Below are 11,970 nucleotides of genomic sequence, written 5' to 3' on the forward strand. Positions count from 1 at the left end.
TTTACAATCATTAGGCTACAGCGGGGTTATTCCGCTCACGGGGCAAATACGCTTGAAATAATAAACGTTGCAACTGTGGCAAGTTTCTCACAGAGTCAAGCTCGTTTTACCTTCATTGTGTGTCACCATCTCTGTGTCTTCACATATGGTTGTCATAGGGGTGTTTTCTGTTACATTATTGACGGAAAGAAGAACAAACTCTAGAGGTAAGCGAATTGAGACGAATTATTGGCATAGTTAAAGAATAAAACCTAACAAATTAAGGTTTACCATTCACAACAACGTGAAATTTTAAACTCTTATTGTCACATGTATAAGAACGCAGGTTACGCAGTGTGTTTATCAGCAAATATTGCTGGCTTTTTCCATAAAGGTGTATCATGCTGAATCCTTCGAAATTACGCACATGGGGCCATTTCGCCCCATACAAGTGGGGCTTTATCTGCTGCGTTAAATTATTGTCTTAACTGATGTGTTACTGCGAAATTCTAGAGAACACGTTTCCTTGGTTTCTTTTCAGATCGTCCGTACATACAAAAGGAGAAATTCAAATGCTTCATGGTCAGAGGAAGATATGAAACAAGCTATAACACGGGTTATAAGCAGCTCCTCTAGATAAAGTGCCAGCAATGTGCTACACGGTTTCACGAAGTATGTGTGAGTGCAAAAGGAAGAAAAATTTTTACCTGTGGCAAATGCTCGTAATTTCAACACTGAAATACACTCGGAGTAATAGCCTCTTCACTAGGTGGAATAGCCCCACATTTTTATTACAGTTTTATTTACTGCGATTTCTGCCTACGTCAGAAGTTTTTTTAGTACTTTATTCGTGTAAGGAAATTTCGACCTTTTGTACAGTAGAATGTATTCACAATCATCATGCCATATTTGTATCACATTAACAGATTTTTTAAAAAGTTTCATGTCATATTACATAGGGTTTACAGTTGAAATGAGTGGAACAGCCCCGCTGTACTCTATTCCTTAACATTTGTATTTTTTATTGCGTGTCTTTTTTTTGTTAATTAAACATACGTCCGCCCATATCCTTGGAATAATTAAAGGCAAAGAACGGTAAAAATCCTACAAATAAGTGGTGCCAAATTAATGGTTACGGTAACATTTAATGGCACATAAGCAAGAACGGTTTTCAGCATTTCAACAAACTTTGCAGTTCAGGTTCATTTCTGGACGAACTGTTTCACTTATAGTGTACTATGACATAACCTATCATATAACAAACTAGACTAAAATCTCAGCGCGCAGGAAATGGTACAGTCAAATTAGTGATTGCTATTTGGTATCAAAAAAATGTGAAGGAGGCTGGGGTAACTGTAAAACCGATGTAGCCCGGGAACTTAGCGGAGGTGGTCTACCAAGACTATTGAAAGGTGACGGCCATCATTCTTATAGCAGTGTCCTGTGCGATCTAGTGAAGGCAGGACCAGTGCCGGTCTGAGCGGCGGTTTTCACCTGCGCTGACGTGAAAGTTAAGTTGTTTTGGGTGGCCCAGTAGCTTGACTTAGAAAAATTTAGCGTGAGTGTTTTGTGGACATACTTTGGACTCTGCTTATTTTCGACGAGGTGATCTTCTGACTTGAGATTTGGATGTAAAGTGGGTTTGGGACACTTTCTGAACGCTGAAGTTGGACTTAGCCTCAGATTCGACTGAAGGGATTCTGGATTTTTTGGCTTATCTGCATTTAGTTTAGCGTCGAGTGATAGTTGCGAATTATCCCGCGATTCATTCGTTTCAGTGAACAGCTACGTACTTAACAGACGATTTACCAGCTTTCATGAATTTATTGAACACTTATGTAGCGAGTTTGCCTGCCGCTGTATTGGGGTCTCGAGCCACTTTTCAACAACTTAACTGAGTTTGTAGCTTTCACCAGTCCCCGAAGTTATATGATCTGTTCTAATGACAGTAAACTTTATTCAGTAAAAGTTCAAATCATTGTTGCGGCTCATCATTCCAAGAAGTTTCCAACTAGTTAGTTCCTATAAATTAATTAAACCTCTGATTAATACCACCAGGAGTAATTCATTTATTAAGTTTAATTATTAACACGCACGAGTACAGTGTGGGAAAGTAGGCTGAAACAGACGTCATCTTTCCCGAGAAGGACAACTATAGCCATCGTGAAGTCGTCCCAATTTCTCGTGTGGGAGCCCGATCAGTCGCAACACTATATGCTGTTTCTTTGTTCGGCACGTAAGCTGCATGTTTCCAGTTGGCCAAAATACACGGAAACTGAACATCAGACACGTAAAGGTTCACTGAATAATCCGATGAATCCGAGTTTTGCCTCTTTTCAAGTGATAAAAGATGTCGAGATGACGGCCAGCGTTTAACCCGCAGAGAGTGGTTCAGTGGTTTTTTGTGGGGTATTCATCCTCACCGTAAAGTTGGCCCAGTCATCCAAGATACCGTGAATATTAACGTGGATGTTATTCTCGGTGTCTATGTTGTGGCGTGCACGTAACTTATTTGGTCATAGAACAGAAGAAACACATAGAATTAGCTCGCTGCCTCCTACCACTTCGCAACGTCGGAGGTTGACACTACAGCATGTTTTTGCAGTAGAGGAAATTATGTAATATGGCACAGGGGAAGGTCACAAACAAGTAAGAGACAAGCAGTAAATCAATGGAATAAGTATATATTGATAACAGAGACGAAAATAAAAATATGTAAAACACTGATGCGTCCTGTTTTGACATACGCAGCGGAAACGGAAAAGAAGAAAAAAAGAAAGTTAATGGCAGCGGAAATGTAGGTACGAAGACATATCCAGGGAGTAACCATGAGGGACAATGGACCAAATGTGTCGATAGGGGAAGAGTGTGGAACACAAAATATAAATAAATGGATGAAGACGAGAAACAAAAATTGGAATGATCATGTGGAAAGAAAGAACCATTCAAGATGAGCTAAAATTTGTAAACATGGACGACCGCAAGGGAAACGACTACGCGGAAGACCACCCAAGAGATGGGACATCAGTTGGTCCAGTACATCCACGGAATGAGGCAGACAAACAGGAGGAACCCTAGTCAGCAGAAGAAGGAGAAGAAGTATATATTAACCGTTTAGAAAACTTATGCATGCGAGGTAGTCTTGTTACAATATGGGATCAAAACAATCTTTAATACTGGATTACTCGTCGAACAGCTAATTCTATGCAGGAATTAAAAGTAGCAAGAGAAAAACAATCAAATACGAAATAAAGATTCGTCCAGTTCCTAGAGAGTCCTAACCAGTGAAACGTGGAAACCATCTTGAGACAGGTACAGGAGGTATTGTTTTTGACCATGAGGGACGGGATATTCGAATACAAAGAGTGGTATGCGAGAGAACTCTTACCCCATCTGCTTTTTTCAGTGATGTGCAGGCAGCTAGAAAGTATGGTGGGAACGCCTTAATTACAGCGGTCGGCATAAGCGCGTGCATCCTATCATTACGCTAGTGGATTTCCGCTGACCTGATTTTTACAAGTGACCGTTTCCAAAGTAATGGAAGCTACTTCCCGTTAACTGAAGATGGCGGCGACTTCTGGACAAACGATTTAACAACACCGTTGCGAACCTGCATCTGAATGGGCTACTTCTGATATCTGCAACTGAGTAAGCTTGGAGAGCAGGTCTCTGTGGTTTCACACAGAGCAGTGCCTATTTTGGAAAGGAATAGTTTCTGTAACCAACTTTAAGGGAGAAGTGGGGGGGGGGGGAGGGTTGAAGTACTGACCATTTCAATGGTTTTTGATCAGAGAGGTTGGGCTAAGACCCCCTGGCGCTTAGCTGGGTTATTCTGCATTGGCTCCACAATGGCGACTCCTGTGAAAAAACCGTCTCCTCCCGTGGTGGTGTGTCTGCGTCGCCAGTTTGAATGTAACATCTCTGTCCTTTGCTGATTTAATCTTGTGACTTTGTCAAACTCGTCGTTCCGCTGACATTAAAACTGATTAGCCACAAACACTTGATCTTCTTGCATCTATGGAATACATTAGCGGATCCCGAAGGTCTGAAAAATTAATATTATAGCGAAATTTGCCTATTTAGTTATCTGACTTGTTAAATATTCACGCAGTTGTGCCACAATTACTGTCTTATGATTTATAATTTTGACTCCTATGTGAATCCGCGTTTATAAATACACTTGTTTTTCTTCTTCTTCTTCTTCTTCTTCTTTTGCTTGAGCCATTGCCCCGCAATTTTGGCAGAGTCGGCACTGTTACAATCGGATTTGGCTTGGTTAATGCGAAGAGGTGGCCAGATGTTCTTCCTACCGACACCCCGTACCCACTAGGATGGAATCAATGTACCCCAGCTGTCAGGGTCTAGGAGAAAAAGCGGTGCACCACGAAGGAATTATCCAAATCAGACTGAAATCGGTAGACGTGATGTACATGTGCAGAAAAATAAATGATTACAATTTTAGACAAATTGGGTGACTTATTCAAGAGAAAAAACTTCACAAACTGATCATGACAATAACACAATGGTGCTCCTCTGGCCCTTATGCAGGCAGTTATTCGGCTTGGCATTAATAGAGTTGTTGGATGTCGTCCATAGACATATCGTGCCAAATTCTGTCCAACTGGTGAGCTAGATCGTCAAAATCCCAAGATGGTTGGAGGGCCCTGCACATAATGCTTCAAACGTCTCCAGCTTGAGGAAAATCCGTCGACCTTGCTGACCAAGGTAGGGTTTGGTGAGCTCGTAGTCTAGCGGTAGAAACTCAAGGTGTGTGCTGGTGAGTAGTATTATCTTGCTGAAAAGTAAGACCAGGATGGCTTGCCATGAAGGGAAAGAAACTGGACTTAGAATATCGTCGACATACCACTCTGCTGTAAGGGTGCCACGGATGACAACCAAAGGGGATCTGCTAAAAAAATTTAAAAGAATTAAAAAAAGTGGCACCCCACGCCATCATTCCCGGTTGTGTGGCCGTATGGCAGGCGACAGTGGTATCACACCGATGTCTAGGGTGTCTCCAGACATGTCTTCGCTCTGGAATCTCATTGAGTGGATTAGAATTGTCTTCAGTGGTGAGTCTCGATTATAACTGAGCCCCGATGAGCAGCTAACACGTGTCTGGAGAAGCCCCTTTCTGCAGTGGGATACCAATCTGACCGACACCTGCCATGTGGCAAGATAATGCCCATCCTCACATGGCGAGAGCTTCTACTGCTTGTCTTCGTGCTTGCCAAACCCCACCTTGGCCAGCACGACAGCCAGATCTCTTCCCAAGTGAGAATGGAGAATTATGGTCAGGGTGCTCCAACCAGTGCGGGATTTTGACGATCTAACGCGCCGGTTACACAGAACTGGTATGATACTCCTCAGGAGGACATCCAACGACTCTATCAATCAACGTCAAGGCGAATAACTGCTTGTATAGGGCCCAGAGAACGACCAATACGTTACTGACTCGCTCACTCTGTGAGGCTCCTTCTCTTGAATGACACATCTAATTAGCCATTTTTTCTGAAATTGTAGTCATTTGTTTATCCGTGCATGGACGTCACGTATATTATTTTCCGTGTTATTCGAATAATTTCTTCGTGGTGCGTCTTATTTTTTTTCTTAGAGTGTACTGTTAGTCAGACAATTAAGTACTCCGTCTTTGTAAGGGACCGGACGATGATACAGGAGCTATGGGCCCTACACGGTTTGGTGGTACATCGCGGAAAAGTCTCATGTTTACAAAGACCTATTTATTCTACCTGTTCATGATGAGTGTGTTGAGGGAATTCCCTTCTTCCAAAACGATACGTTCCTGCTGCGGCAGCATATCTCGAATGTCCTGCCAAATAGTTCGATCTTAATTCCACTGGATTTGGTGAGACTGTTAGGAACATCAGATGAAACATAGCAATCATCACGGTAGGATCTATTAATCACTAAATGGCTTCAGCTGGATATGCCATGCCTGGACTTGTTGCCACTCTTCCTTGTCGATTTGAGACCATTACCACGGACAGAGACTAAGTTACTCGGTATTAAAGTGACGTCTCCCGGGATGACTTGTTCTTTCCAGGGTGCTTATCCATGGTCTCAGTATACTGCTACGATGAGCAGTTATTCCGACCAGCCCTATCGTTGCTAACCAATATATATGGCTCGGGGAGCCATTTCGCATCCGTGTTCAAAGCACTCGCAACTTGAATTTGACACATTACTTTCTGCAAAGGGGCACCGTTTCGGCCGCTAACACATCAAACGTCAACGGTAGGTTTTTCAGGAATAAGCATTTACTGGCACACCATTAAAACAAAAATTTGAAATATATTAATAACATTCATGTACTACTTGAGTGAGTATCGTCATTACCTTTTCATCCTCTCGTGACGTAATCTCATATGTTTAAATATAATGTCACGGCTGTGACAGTTACAACTGTGCGGTACTGAATCAGCTACACGTCTTTTCTACTACTCTTCTTCTTCCAAAATTTGTATTTTTCTACCCGTTGCAGGAGCTGCATAGGATGTTGTAGTACCTAGAGTGTCGTCCTCGATCCGCCTTATTGATTTCAATAAAGAATTGAATTATTACTTTGTCAATGAAATACAATGAAACATATGACAGCCAACCACTAAGGAAAGAACCAGTCATTAGACCAGGTATCTGTGCACTTCGAGGAGAGGTCACTATTAAATTCATTTGGGAAACGCTTCGTGACCATAATATTACAGAAGTCCGTGTGCGGCGCATCCAGACGTTCTACTCTAACGCCACAATTGGTGTTCGCCACCCTGGTGGAATTTTACCTCATTGTCCTATCAACTTTGGCTGCACCAAAGGGCTGTGGTCTCATCCTTCCTGTAGACATGGTAATAACAGACAGTGGGGCGCTCTATTCTTTTAAGATATTACATGATGAAGATGATGTGTTTCTAGACGACACAACATGACACGTTCTCGAAAATCCGACCCTGACCCAGTGACATCTTCATCACACAGAACCAACCACCGATCAGTAGTACACAGTTCTCTTATAACTATGCACTACGGGAAGTTTCATGACGCACGATCACGCTCTAATGCTGTATGGCTGATTTTAAGTAAATAACGTATTATGAAACTATGCATAGAATACAATATTTGGAACCAAATAATACAAATGTAGAAGTGTTTTATCACGTTTATAACTATGCTATATTTTTGTACGTTCTAGAATTGAAGAACCAACTTGTGATGGTGATACTGAAATTAGTTTCGGAATAAATAAATAGAAAACAAAAGTGTTTTCTTTCAAGATGGACCTACAACGCCGTTTTGCTGAAATTGCGCCAAGTCATTAGAGGAGCTGGGCTGCTGATAGAAGAAAACCGAGAAAAGAACCAGCCATTAAACTTGGATCTAAATTTACAGACCTGACATCCAGCCGTCGCCTTTATTCGGAACTAAATGAAGGGCAGCAACTTATAGTGAGCAGACTGTGCGTCAATACGGAGCCTATTAGGTGAAGTATTTGTATTAAAACTAGTATCCACCGAACAGTATAGTTATTCCCAAGTCCATTGCACAATAAGAGTGTGAAAAATGGTTCAAAAGGCTCTAAGCACTATGGGACTTACCATCTGAGGTCATCAGTCCCCTATAACTTAGAACTACTTAAACCTTCTAACCTAAGGACATCACACACATCCATGCCCGAGGCAGGATTCGAACCTGCGACCGTAGCAGCAGCGTTGTTCCGGACTGAAACGCCTAGAACCGCTCGGCCACAGCGGCCGGCTAAGAGTGTGAAAACATGGCCTCTCTTACACTGCCGGAAAAAATGCTATACCCTCAAGGACTGTGTTCAGTGGCAACGGGATATAAAACATTGATACTGAGGGGTAATGTTAGTGATTCATTTGTCATGGTCATTGGCTATCACATGGTGCTCATGAGGCCTGTCTGTGTACCCTCCGTTTTGACCCTTCAGTCAGCATCTGCACTGACTTTAGAGGTAAATAGCACCTGCAACATTCATTCTACGGTACGGTACAACCATGAGCTGCCGACGAGCACATATGATTGTTGAACGACGGCGTCGCACTGTGGGCCTGCGGATAGGCGGACTGACGCATCACAGGGCTGCTGCACATGCTGGGCACAATATATCGAAGTTCGACGCGTTATGTGAGCAGCGGTGGCCAACCGAACATCATGCAGGGACGAAATTGGAGCACATGTTGTGTCACCAGCGACGAGTGGAACCGTCTGTTGCGGCAGGACTAAAAGATCACGTGTGCCTCTGACCAGGATTCCACTGACACCAAGACACCACTAAGCAAGGCTACACTGGTGTCATGAAAAAGTCGACTGAACAATGGACTGGCGCTCTGTTCTCGTCAGTGGCGAGAGTAAGTTTTGTCTGTCCGAGTGACGGACGTACACGTGTATGGCGTAGACCTGATGAGCTGCCTGTTCCTTCGACACACGGGTACCATCCCAGGCTTCGTCACGTCGGGGTTCATCAGTTACAAGTCGCGATCACATCTGATGTTCCTGCAGCGAATTGTAATCAGTGCCCACTACATTGCACAGACGTTACTGCTGCTTTTTCGACAGAAAGTTGATGTACTTATCCAGCAGGTAAGTGCACGTTCACGTATGGCTGGCACGGTTCGACGTGCTCTTCTTGGTGTACAACAACTGTTCTGGCCAGTAAGATCACCAGATCTCTCGCCAGTTGATCACGTATGGGGCATGACGAAACAGGAACTTACTCTTTATCGAAAGCGTGCAAGAACCATCGCCGTGTAGCAATAAAAGGGCTTGGGACAATATAGCAGAACGCCATTTGTCATTTTTATTATAGTTGGCATCAGTGCCTTATTAGCCCCGCCCATTAGGGGGCCCCGTACCTAGGTGTAAAAGAATCTGACAAGCTGACCGTTCAATGGAAAATACTGTGGTGTCCAAACCTACAGTGTGTAGTAAGAGGTTTAGCTCATTAATAGGCGAGCGCTGCCCATACCATACATTATGTGTCCTAAGTTGACAAAACCGCAAAAAGTACACGAGAATTCTAGTCTGTCATCCGTGCTAGTCGTAATAAACCAATCAGTTACAATAGGGTTCTACTGATTACCAATAGTAATGTGTTTAATTGAGACCAAACAAAGGTATCGGCGGAAACTCTTAGAAGGAATAATTGCAGTTATAAATTTTTAGCATAACGAGGTCTTGCGTTTTTGGATAGTGACGAAATTATTACATCACATAACAATGGAAATCATTTAAGTTTATCAGAATTAATAGCCAAATTTGACACTTTTTCTTGCCTAACATACACATATTCATGCAAGGGATTTATCGATCTAATTGCATCAAGCATGCGGGTTCATATTATTTGTGAAACTAAGAAATTGAAATGTTATTCCGTTTCATTGGATTCTTCGCCAGATGTATCGCATGTAGACCTGCTGGCTCTGATAATGCGCTGTGTCCTGCCGTGTGCACCAGTGGAAAGTTTTGTAAAGTTCTCGGACATGGAAGGCCATACTGCTGAGCAACTCGCCCAATACTTAGCAGATTTTTTTAAATGCAAACGACTTTGATATCAAAGATTGTCGTTGGTAAAGCAACGTGAGTGGGAAGTACAGTGGCTCACAGGCACGTATTAAGAATATAAATAAATTTTCAGAATACATTCCCTGTTTTGCACATTCATTACATTTGGTTGCCAAGTGCGCTGCAGAATGCTGCACAGAATCATTATTTCTCTTCGCCTTCGTTGAAAGTCTCTATGCATCTTTTTCCACTTTTACCTCGATGGGATCGTCTTTTCAAAGTGCTGAAAGATACTAATTCAAAAATTCACATATTCCGATTTTGAAAATACTGTCGGACACTAGGTGGTCGGCCCGAGCAAATGATGCGAAGGCACTTGTGTATGTTTTACAGCAGTCGTCTGATCAAGACCTTAATACGAGATACGGCCTCTATAAATCGTTACGCGGGTACGTCCACACAGTCCAGTACACATTTTCAGATAGCGAAGCAACAGCCAAAGTGTCAACCGGTGAAGAACGTAAGCAACATACTTCAAAACTTCGTAAGAGCAAGCGAAATACAAAGTACGACCATTTCAGTGGCTCTCCTAAGCCACATGAAGTTTGAGAAAAGCGATCACCTGGACAACATTTTGAAATTCAGGTGTTCATTGCCATAACTGAAGATGTGTTGTGTCCTTGAACTAAATGAATGGAAGCGTGCCATCAAGTGACCAGCGTATTTGGGAGACCTTGGAAATTTAAGTCTTTAATAGCAGAAGAGATCATGATAAGAAATCCAGTGCTTATCCAGATGAATTGGAAAAATACTTAGGTGAAGAACTTCATTAGAATCGTGTTTTCAAAATTTACAAATCGATGATCACCAACTGCAGTCGAGAACATCCTTTTTCAATATTAAAATGTGTTAAAAATGAGTTTAGGAACACTATTTGACAATAACTTCTGAACAACCTCACCTTAATAAACATAGAATGTGATTTGCTACGAGATGTTGGTTTGACTACTGTTATCTATAAATCTGCCCAAATTAAATCGAAAAAAATATGTTTAGTGCTATTTTATTTCATATCCTGAAGTTTGATGCCTGCCTTAATACGGCACTGGTTGACATCAGAGAGTACACTCCTGCGGTCTAGCTGTGTTTTGATGTGACCGTTTACTGTGACATGTGTGTTCCATTTACTACAAATTTGTTACTACACACGTTCACAATGATGAACTGCCTGTCATATCGCTTGTCAGTAAAGTGATCTCGTCCTTCAAGGTGTCGCATTTTTTTCCGAAAAAAAAAAACAGAATTTCGAAGGAATAATGTTTTTAAAATTATTACATGTAGTGGAAGGTCGGGTAGTAACGGACTGCAGATGGTGTTGGACAGGACCTGTTTCTAAACTCTGTCGCCAGTGACAGCACCTGTCCCGCCACTGCAGTGTGAATTACGGAGAGACCACTCACATGATTGCGAATAAAAAACAATGGTGCTTTTCTGAGTGTCAACAAGTTATCTGTTCCTACTGAGTTTTGCGGTACACAAACTTCACTATACAGGACTGTGATTTGCTAGCAATACTGCATTTTTATGGTGTCTTTAGATACAACTGTTATTAAACTCTCTGCTGCACGCTGGGACAAGTCATAAAAATGGCAGTGTTATGCTACCACCCGAGTAGGCTCGGGTTGTATCAGACAAAGCAATTTCGACTGGTACCAGAAAAAACAGATAGCATGAAGGTTTAAATTTGTACTTTTTCTCTTTAACAGTGAATGAAGGAGACGTCATGATGTAAACGGAATGAAAATATCGTGAATGAAGCCGTAGAAAATGTCGGTCGTCTTGAAATAACGGTCAGGGAAGCGAATGAGAAATTCAGTTGCAAGAAGTACGTTAGGTCATAGATTCAAAGCTTTACCGAAAAATAAAACTGTTTTATGGGATAATAAGTTATTTCTGAGGAAGAACTGTGACGGAAGAGAAACATAACTGCACGATCAGCTTCAATATTTATACAGCCAGCTTATTCGTTTGAATGAAGACATGATATTAGATCTAGTGTACAAAAGAAACGTATTAAATCTAGTGAACAAATAAGCAGAGCAACCGAAAATAAAGCATCGGTTCAAGAAGGAGAAGGTGAAACGGAGTAAAGACTTTTACTAGGATTTTATGAAAATACTTGAAGACTGAGAACAGCTGAATCCACGAGTTTGCAACGGTCAGCAGGCTTCACAAAGGAACAAGTGGAAAAATTCCTTAACAGACTACGTGATCTGAGGGGCGCTTTCAAGTTTATGACTATTTACGATAGAACTGAAACGTTTTTGCTACAAATATGACTCTTTTAGACACTACAGTTTCTGTCCGATACAACCCGCCAAAAATTTAAACGATAGAAGTGAAAAGGTAGAAAACATATTTAAAAAGTCAAGGAAGGTACACTCTTATGACATCGAA

The sequence above is a fragment of the Schistocerca piceifrons genome, chromosome 7 (assembly GCF_021461385.2).
Source record: "Schistocerca piceifrons isolate TAMUIC-IGC-003096 chromosome 7, iqSchPice1.1, whole genome shotgun sequence".
Classification (NCBI taxonomy): domain Eukaryota; kingdom Metazoa; phylum Arthropoda; class Insecta; order Orthoptera; family Acrididae; genus Schistocerca; species Schistocerca piceifrons.